The sequence below is a fragment of the Euprymna scolopes genome, chromosome 46, assembly GCF_053919585.1.
Source record: "Euprymna scolopes isolate OS-2025 chromosome 46, ASM5391958v1, whole genome shotgun sequence".
Taxonomy (NCBI): domain Eukaryota; kingdom Metazoa; phylum Mollusca; class Cephalopoda; order Sepiida; family Sepiolidae; genus Euprymna; species Euprymna scolopes.
The window spans coordinates 208,101,597-208,112,951 of NC_136527.1; the positions used below are offsets into that span (position 1 = coordinate 208,101,597).

Genomic DNA, 11,355 nt, shown 5'->3' on the forward strand with positions numbered 1-11,355 from the left:
GGAAAGTTGTTAGCGGCTGACTTTCAGGGTCGAGCTTTATAGGCCAGTACCCAGACTTAGAGTCGAACTTTGAGAAGAATTTTGCTTCAGCAAATCGGTGGTTGAGCTCCTCGACAGTTGGAATTTGGTGGTATGGCTGTATGAGAGATTTGTTTAGCGCGCGTGGGTTTAAGCAAACTCTAATTGTGTTGCCACGTTTGATGACATAAGTGAGAAAGCTTACCCAGTTTGTGGGTTCGTTAATGCGGGGAATGACTCCTTGCGATTCCATATTGTCGAGGTCCGATTTGATTTGTCCGCGCATGGCTATAGGTGTCCTTCTCGGTGGGTCTATGTGGCACGGTGTATTGGGGTTGACAACTAGCTTGTGAGTGTTCCGAAATTCACCAATACGGTCAAATCTCTCAGGGTATAGATGCATTAGGTCAGCTACACTATTGATGGGTTGGTGCTGGGCTGAGATGGCACAGTTCATTGTCACTACCCTAAGAGTGACTGGTGTTGGCATACCCAATATGGCTGCTCCTGGTATATCAACCACATAGAATTGGGTATCCAGACATGGGGAGTTTTTATACTTGCACCTAAAAGTTGTGGTGCCATAACAGTTTATCCTGGTATTGTTGTAGGCTGTTAACAGACATTGTGTTGAGGTGAGTGATCTAGGCATTGGGTTTCCAGCTTCGTCTATACTGCTAGGGTACATGTTACGAAATATGCGGATAGGCAATGCATTGCTTTTGCCCCTGAATCTACTTTCAGGTTGAAGGTACGAGTGCCTGGGTGGTCCTTTAGCTTGATGCTTAGATAAAAAAAAATGCCTCATTTCGAGGATCTTTCATGTTTGCTGACTTTCCGCTGTTAGTTGTGATGGAGCTAAAGGTGAGGCTCTCCATTGCCGTGCCTGTGTCAGTGATGGCTTGGTCATCGAGTTTAGCGACGCCGTTGTTGGTTATGACTGTTATGCCAGGGCCTTCCTTGTTGTCTCTCGGTGTTGTGCTTCCCTGAGATGCAAACCTGTTTTTTCACATGTGTGGCATATATCATTTTTGGCAGGGTAGTGTTCTTTGCCAAAACGATGACCGCGTCCACAATTCTTGCAGGTTTGTACGCGTTTTTGGTCAATCCCTTGTCATTGGTGTGTACCGCGGCTTACTGCGGCTATCTGTGGTCATTCCTGTAACTGGTGAAGCTGGTTGACATACACTGCTGAAGCCTCGTGTAAACGGGCTAATCTAACGGCTTCCTCGATTCTGTAACCCTTCGGTTTGTTTAACAGTTCTTTTTGCAGTTCGAGTATTGGTGTGCTGACAATTAGTAACTCGACGAGACGTTCGTTTAATTCGTCGGCACTGAAATCACATTTCTTTGCCAACAGTCAACATATGTCGTTGAAGTCTGTTGTTTCATTTGGTATCTGCTGGTATTTTCCGAGTTCCAGTCTACAAACGCGGTGATTTGTTGTCGGTTCTAGCTGCTCCAAAAATGCAGCAAATATGATTTGTGGATCCTTGCGATCATCATCCGACATCGACCAACTATTATACCGGCGTAAACCTTCTTTGCCGGTCGCGAGAAGTATTAGAGGGACTTTATCCTCGTGTTTCATCGCTTTGACGATGAAGTAAAGTTCCATTCGTTGTCGAAATAGTTTGAATGATTCGGCAATACATGTCGAGCCACAATCAAAACTAGGGACTTGTAATGAAAGTGTGCCCATGACGATAAGAAAGTGTGGGAAAAAAAGGTACAGACAATTTGTGTGGCGTGGAAGGTTAGAAAAAAAATCGGTCAGCCTGCGAGAGATTAAAAAAATCGTTTTTTTTTGTTGCTTTTTATTAGCTGTTTTACCTTTTTTTAATTGTTTGTGACGTCATAAGATTGTGTGCTGTATGATAATGCCACTTGCTAACATGTCATGTTGTGCATGGATGAGTAAGAATAAGATTGGAACACGCTATCATTACAATTTACATGCAAATTAGATACAATCAGAACGTTGGAATTGAAGTGGATAATAAAATGGTCGAGAGAAATGGTGTATTTTTTGGTATTACGGAGATTAAGGGTGATTAAGCGGAGGGAGTACAGACCTACGAGTGAGAGGTACTTGGAAGAAGTAGGAAACGATTTCTGATTTTGATTGTATTGTCGGGGTAAGCGCATACACATACCCCACACTCAGAAATAGCACGTCTGAGTCGTCCACATTTGGGACGATCGCAAAGGTCAACCCAACCGCAGTGCAATGGATGGGTTTCGCTCTGAGGGAACGACCTTAATGATCACCGTTACCTCTACGTAAGTAAGGCTATTTATTTGCTCCCCCACCGAGCAAATTAGGCACAAGGCTGATCTTTTATGTGACGAGTGAAGGGGAAATGAGGACCAACTTCCTGGGGAGTAAGGGAGCTGGATAGTGACAATTGGAATGAAGAGTTGCCCTACATTGACCAAGGTCTTATATGTGGGGTTGCCCCCACATATGGTCTTTGCTTGACACCCGCTGCCCAGGCTCCGAAGGACCGGAGGCAGGTAGGTATTTATTTGCTCCCCCACCGAGCAAATTAGGCACAAGGCCAACTTTTATAGTGAGGAGTGAAGGGGAAATAGGGACCAACTCTCTGCGGAGTAGGGGAGATGGGTAGTGACAATTGGTATGAAAGGTTGCCCCTGACCAAGGCCTTGCTGGTCTTTGCTTGACACTTGTTGCCCAGGCCTCGAAGGACCGGAGGCAGGTAAGTATAATTTTTTTTTATGTGATGCAGTATGCACCACTGTTTTTATATCACCCTTCTATACTAACCACCGAGAAACACCAATAAAAAACTAAAATATCTCCACATAAAATAAATGATAAGTAATAATAAAAAACTAAATAACCTCCATATAATTCTCACCAATATCAGTATATCACAACTTTTTTTTCATTCACTAATAACAACAATCATAACAAATAATTTACTATCATTTAAACGTACCAACATTTTCACAAAGTACCTCAATTCTTAACGGAACTTACATTTTACTCCGAAAAAAAAGTAACTTAATTTTTATCAAGTACTTTTTCTTACATAGGAAATCAAATTTTATTGTAATCTATCTATCATCGCTATTTGGCTATTTAGGGACACGAGGAGGGGTTGCTTTATACAAAGGACAAAATGAAAAAAAAAAGATTAAAAAAGGACAAAGAAATTCTGTAAAAAAGTGAAAAATATTTTTCTACGTATTTTTTTCTGCTCATGTTTCAAAACAAAATAATCTCGTCAAAATTTGACAAACTTTAAGCGGTGATTGGAGTTATCTTCCCCTGACGGGCCCTTCTCCTAAGCGAAAAAAAGATGGCCGTTACGTGATCGATCTCATTAAAATTTGATTTTCCTTGGTAAAAAAATAAAAAATAACTGCTGGATTGAGTGATTTCTTTTTTCATGAAAACTTTAATCCATAACGAGTATATTTCTTTCAATATTTTAATTTCTTGATTAAACTGTACAATCACCCATTAATCATATCAAAGCACGGATGAAACAAAAAAAAATTAAAAATTATGATCTAAAGAGTTAGACGCTATATTTTTTTCCATAATCTCATAGGATAATTTGCGTCGTCGTCGTCGTCGTCGAGGTAATCGATAATATAGCATAGTTCCTGGCTTTACTATAACAATTATTTTAGGCAAACAACGCTGATATTAATGTAAATGATATAAAATATGTTTTTAAAAGTTATATTTGTGACGACAGAAGAAAAACAGATTTAGTTTATCAATTTTAATGTAATTACGAAAAAAAAAAAACATCAACGTTTTTATTTTGCTAATTTGCTAACGATCTTTCACAAACAAACAAATAAAAAATAACCAAATTTTTATGTGTAATTATTTTATACACTAGAATCATGTATACAGATTTTTGTACAAATAAATTTTATTCACGTTTATTTTTGAGAAAAAAATATTTTTTCTCAGTACGCCACGCCACACACATTTTTTATGCATATATATATATACACTTGTGCCCGATATTATTCATACCCCCTCTTGAAAATTGAGTTTATTAGGTGTAACTTTGTAAGAATTTATTGTTTACGTCCATATTGATACATATTCTTAATAAACCTCTTCTGATCATTTTCGTCATTTTAAAATCTCGGGATACTTGTAATAAAAGAAATATACAGCTATTTATAAAATCTGCAATGTTCAAAAATAATCATACCCCCTTATTTTTTCAGTATTAATCGAGTTTCTGACTGTTTGTTTCCTGTTTGATTCTTATTTTGAATGCTTTTATACAACCTTTGATTAATTTCATTTCGTTTTTTGCATTTTTCAGAAATTAAAATGATATCAACTGAAAACCAAAAAAAGAATAAAAATTATTAGAATGGGGAAGAAAAAAGAGCTTAGTAATGATCTTAGGACTAAAATTGTGAATTCACATAAGGATGGTTTAGGTTACAAGTCAATTTCCAAGAAATTTGAGGTCCCTACAGCAACAGTACAGAGCATCATCAAAAAATTCCAGAGCCACCACACAACAAACAACTTGATTGGTAGAGGAAGGAAAAGGAAACTGTCTGCTAGAGCCACCAGGAATATTGTAAGAAGTGTTAATGCAAATCCAACCACCACTACTAAGGACATTTTAGAAAATCTTGAGTCTTCTGGCATAAAAATATCAAGGCAAACATTGCAAAGGACTCTGCATGAAAATGGTCTGAAAGGAAGAAGACCAAGAAGGACTCCATTGCACACCGGAAAACGCCTTGCAGCACGTTTAAAGTTTGCTAGGACCCATGTGAATTCTCCAGAGTCCGTTTTCTCAAGTATTTTGTGGACTGACGAAAAAAAAATTGAATTGTTTGGCCATATGGATGCTTCTTACGTTTGGAGGAAGAAAGGAGAAGCTTACAACCCAAAGAACACCATACCCACGGTGAAACATGGTGGTGGTTGGTGGTAGCCTAATGTTTTGGGGCTCCGTTTCGGCTAGTGGTCCAGGTAGTTTGGTCAAGATAGATGGAACCATGAAGAAGGAGCAATATTTGGAGATACTCCAGGAAAACATTAGACAGGATGCGGAGAAGCTCCATTTAGGACCAAACTGGGTCCTTCAACAGGATAATGATCCAAAACATACTGCCAAAATAGTCAAGAAATGGTTTGAGGATAATCACATTAATGTTTTGGAATGGCCTAGCCAGAGTCCTGACCTGAACCCTATCGAAAACCTCTGGCACATATTGAAAACTGAGGTTAAAAAGCGGAAACCTAGAAATTTGAGGGATTAAGAGAACTACTGCATTGAAGAATGGTCAAAAATCAGTGTTGATGCTTGTAAAAACCTTGTTGATAAATATCCAAAACGGTTACAGGCAGTTATTAAGAATAAAGGGCATGCTATTGACTATTAGTAAGAGAGGTATGAATAATTTTGAACTAGTGCCATTATTGTTTTTCTTAGTATAATGCTTCAAACTTGCATAATTTATTTATTTGTTGAGTTTAAATTAAATGCTTATGCTTGATTTATTGTTTGAAATCCCTTTAATATTGTCTATCTTCTGGTTTGAGCAATATTCTTATAGAAATCTCAAAGATCCGAGGGGTATGAATAATATCGGGCACAAGTGTATATATATATATATATATATATATATATATATATATATATATATATATATATATATATATATATATACACACACACACACACACACACACACACATATATATATATATATATATATATATATATATATATATATATATATATATATATATATATGGGGACATTAATATATATATATATATGTGGGGACATTTTACAACATTGCGTTACTTCTCTATCAAAGGAGAAGGTAATACATGGGAGGGCGCAAAACATGACAAGTAAAGCCAGAATGGTGACAATGCGACACCTGGCTGAAATGCACAAACAAACTAGAAACAGCTACTACACTTTCATCGTTTGTCGTTGATTGCATGTAAAACATCAGGTTTAAGTCTGGAATTATAAGTTAAGGTCATCGTAAAGTTAACGGAATTGAATCTGAGAAAAATAAGTCGCAATTTTCATAATGTGATCATGTGATTATTGTTTTGTTTCTTGTTGGTTCAAATCTAGTTTTTGTTATTTGATTGACTTCGCTATTTGTTCAATTCCTTCCTTTTTGAATTGTTTATGTGAAATATTCAGCTTTGCATTTTTTTATATTTGGATTATTTGGATTACTGTTCTCATCTTGGATGTAAACAGTAGTTCGACTAATCCAAATAATAATGAAATGTTCAATCTTTTACACGAGGAACAAAATAATGATTACACCGTTTTACGATGAACATAAGTTCTTTGTTCTGAAGCAGTTGATTTTTTCTTCTTATAATAATTTCACGTTTAAATCGTGTTTTTTGTCTGTTAATTTTGATTCTTTTATATTTTCATATATTTAATTGCTTAATGAATTGGACACACAAAACAAAATTTGTATCAATTTACTAAAGATTATATTAAGAAATCCTAACAAACAAACACATTTTCTGCGTTGGACACAAAAGAAAAACGATTTTTTTTTCGTATTAAATTTCTGGAATGAAAGGTAAGTTTATTTTTTTACTTTGAAAAATTATAATTCCACAACTTTAAAATAATCTTAAATAGGTACAATGCACTTATTGATCCGTGCTGAAACAATAACGTTATTATTTAAAAATACATTCTTAACATTCAGAGGAGAGGGTGTTTTGTACCTATTCTATACTTTAACCTTACAATTGAATAAAAAAAGTATATAAAACTTTAATTAAACTTATAAATACGATTTAAAAAAAATAACGCGGATCAGTAAGTGCACTAGCACCCTTTAAATATTAAAATAAGTTTATTTTGTCACTTTACAAAAATATTCAACAACTTTAAAATAATCTTAAATATTAAAATAAGTTTATTTTTTATTACGATACAATATGAAAGTTAAGTTATATTTTTATGCTTAAAAAATCCCCATTCAATAACTTTCAAAAAAATCTGCAACATTTTTTTTTTTGCAATCTGCCTAAAGAAGTATTGGTTCTTAAAATAATATTAAACATAAAAAAAGGTTTAATTTTATTGCAATCCAATGACAATATTGATTTCGTGAATAAAAATGTGTTTATTTAAGTAAAATTTACGTGATTTCTGTGAAAATCCTAATGTTTACCATAAACAAAATAATTTGATTCGAAGTTGGTTGAATTTTTAAACAACTGACCGCAAAAACTGTTTTTTCAGCATTTAATACATACATATATATATATATATATATATATATATATATATATATATATATATATATAAATGTTTAGAGGTACAGAATTTGTATATAGTTTTAAATAAAATACTAGGCGGAAGTTTCTCGAGAGCTCTTTCGGCTATCATCTCGTCAGGAGTAAATCGATAGCAATCTAAATAATATTGTACCTATTTACTATGCCTCCCCACGGGACAGAGTTAGACACCAGGGTCGTTTTCTAACGTGGAGAAAAGGTAAATAATACAGTCATTAATAAGGTCAACAGGATAACCATTATTGATGAATATTTCCCTGATCTTATCGAGTTCAACATCTAATCTGTTAGGCGAACAATCTGTTGACCTTATTGATGGCTATATTTTCAAAAAGGTTGCGGATTTTAAATCCCCTAAAAAGTTTGGAGCCTGTAAATGCCCGGTTTATTTGAAATTACCATGGATTGGGGAGGGGAGTAATATAATTTCCAAACAGATTCGAAGAAGTATTTATGAATGCTTCAATTCGGTGACCTTGTGTTTGGTATATACTACGAGACCTGCTTTTCCGTCTTTCCGCAAGGATAGTTTGCCTTACATCCAAAATAGTAATATTGTATATAAGTTTAGATGCCAGTGTGATGCTGGTTATGTTGAGCGAACATCCTTGCACCTTTTGACTCATACAAACCAGCATGTTACATCGAAGATCAGACAAGGGAGGATGGGGTTTGGTGGTCTCAATCCTTCTGCAGCCTTGGACTCGGCTATTGGCCAGCATTTGGTTGACAACCCGTGCTGTGCCGATAGATATAAAATAGATTGGTTTTAGGTACTACATAGAACGGACTCCAAAAACCATTCAAAGATTTTGGAGGCCGTCTCTATCGCGGTGCGTCAACCTTCTTTGTGCCGGCAAAAAGAAACATCAAACGCATTGTTTCTCTTTGGGGAACTTTGAATTTTTTTCTCCCGCTTTTTTTTTACTCCCTCGTTGTGCCATTATTTTTAATCGTTTTGAAACGTAAATAAATTTAATTAATGTCGCCGTACGTTGGCACATTTAATAAGTTCCCCAAGAGAACTCTTTATTTTCGTTACAATATTATTTAGATCGCTATCGATTTACTCCTGACGAGATGATAGCTGAAAGAGCTCTCGAGAAACTTCCGTCTAGTATTTTATTTAAAAAAAAAATATATATATATATATGTGTGTGTGTGTATATACATGTATATATACATATATATATGTATATAGTAATTTATAAAATATATATTACTAACTAGCTCTACCTACGTATTGAGCACTTTTGAAGTAAATACTTAAAGTTTACGCATAAATCTATACTTTCGTATATTAAATTTATGTGAATAAATGAAGTAGTTATATATGTATATATATATATATTTATGTATATATATATGTGTACATTTGTGTGCATATATATGTATATATGTATATGTATATATATGTGTATATATGTGTGTATATATATGTATATATGTATATTTATGTGTATATATGTGTATATATATGTATATATATATATGTATATGTGTGTATATATATGTATATGTAGTATATGTGTGTATATATATGTATATGTATGTATATGTATGTATATATATGTATATGTATGTATATATATGTATATGTATGTATGTTGTATGTATATATATGTATATGTATGTATATATGTATATGTATATGTATATATGTTGTATGTATATATATGTATATGTATGTATATATGTATATGTATCTATATGTGTATATATACATATATATGTATATATATGTATATATATACATATGTATATATATATATATATACATATATATATTATATACATATACATAATTTTATATAGATATACAGTTCTGGGGAAGAAACAATTAAAATAGAAGGCTTTCATACATCTAGTGATCTCTACTATAAAGGGGTGGGATTTAGCTGCTTATCGGGTTTGTCACGGGTATTTTCATTTAGGGTGTGCAAGAGTTTGTAGAGATATAGGATATTTTAAAGTGTAAGTAATTTTCTAGCAGGGTAGAGAGAGCCCACCTTCTTCGCATCAGTCTTGGCAATGATCTCGGTGTATCTATTCTAACTCATGTTTCCTTCCTTTGACAGAGTTAAAAGTAGACTTCGTAGATTAGTGGGTGGTGCAATTTTCTCTTCCCTGCAACCTCTTTCTCATAGCCTGTCTCTGCTTTATAATTAGTTTAATGGTAAGTCCTAATCTGAGCTTCAGTCTATAGCCCCGCTTGGCAAACTTTCACGAGAAACACTCGTCTAGCTGAAAAAATTATCAATAATTTCCCCCACTCTTTATCTGTGCTTAAACATAAACATAGATTACATGAACAAAGTTTCTTTCTTAGAATACAAACCTGTGGAACTCATGCATTTTCAAGTTCAACTTTAACATATTCTTAATGATGCGTTTCCCTTAAGTAATCCAATTTACCAAAAATTACGACAACAGTGTTACATTAACCACTGTATGCTTATTAACATCTATCCTCGAGTGGCATCTGGGCCCTAATAATGGTGACTCTTTTGTAAAAAACATCATAAGTCAAACGTAGGTATCTAAAATTTCAAATGTAAAATTTTCACTGACTCTAAAAAATATAATTATTTATTATGATTTCTTAAACTTGAAAAAATATATTAATTATTGTGTAGAAACAACTGTTAAAAATAACAAATGTAACGAACTATTAAAAACTGCGATTGCAAATTAAAATCCAACACATTTCAGCATTTTGTAAGAACATATTATGTGGAGATCATAAAATTCTATAAAGTTTCTTCCGTGAACAACTTGTTCTTTAGTTCTAATTAAATAACTTTATACCTATTAAGTCTGCACTTTATAAACCACAAACAGAGTGGATAATGCCAGCACAGAAATGTTAGGTAAGCCTATCTAATCCAATGCTCATCAAACAATGAAGTACAACTACACAATATATATATATATTGTCTGATTATTATGCGAAGATAAATTAATATTGATACAACACAATATATATATTGTCTGATTATTATGTGAAGATGAATTAGTATTGATACAAAACATAATATATATATTGTCTTATTATTATGTGAAGATGAATTAGTATTGATACAAAACATAATATATATATTGTCTTATTATTATGTGAAGGTAAATTAATATTGATACAACACATAATATATATTGTCTTATTATTATGTGAAAGTGAATTAATATTGATACAGCAGATAATATATATTGTCTGATTATTATGTGCAGACGAATAATCAGGCATTATATATTATGCGTTGTATCAATACGCATAATATATAATGCCTGATTATTATATAAAGATGAATTAGTATTGATACAACACATAATATATATTGTCTTATTATTGTGATGATTAATTAGTATTGATACAACACATAATATATAATGCCTGATTATTATGTAAAGATGAATTAGTATTAATACAACACATAATATATATTGTCTTATTATTATGTGCAGACGAATTAATATTGATGCAACACATAATATATATTGTCTTATTATTATGTGAAGATGAATTAATATTGATACAACACATAATATATATTGTCTGATTATTATGTGAATATGAATTAGTATTGATACAACACATAATATATATTGTCTTATTATGTGAAGATAAATTAGTATTGATACAACACAATATATATATTGTCTGATTATTATGTGAATATGAATTAATATTGATACAACACATAATATATATTGTCTTATTATTATGTGAAGATGAATTAATATTGATACAACACATAATATATATTGTCTTATTATTATGTGAAGATGAATTAATATTGATACAACACATAATATATATTGTCTGATTATTATGTGAAGATGAATTAATATTGATACAACACAATATATATATTGTCTGATTATTTAGTGAATATGAATAAGTATTGATACAACACATAATATATATTGTCTTATTATTATGTGAAGATGAATTAATATTGATACAACACATAATATATATTGTCTTATTATTATGTGAAGGTGAATTAATATTGATACAA

At 32.6% G+C, this 11,355-nt stretch overlaps 1 non-coding gene across 1 annotated transcript; it reads right to left on the reverse strand.

Moving 5' to 3' along the window:
• Window positions 1–2,151: 2,151 nt before the first annotated feature.
• LOC145271657 (U1 spliceosomal RNA) lies at window positions 2,152–2,309 on the reverse strand. The gene has a single exon (XR_013866059.1). It is a non-coding gene; the product is annotated as a U1 spliceosomal RNA (small nuclear RNA).
• Window positions 2,310–11,355: the final 9,046 nt, after the last annotated feature.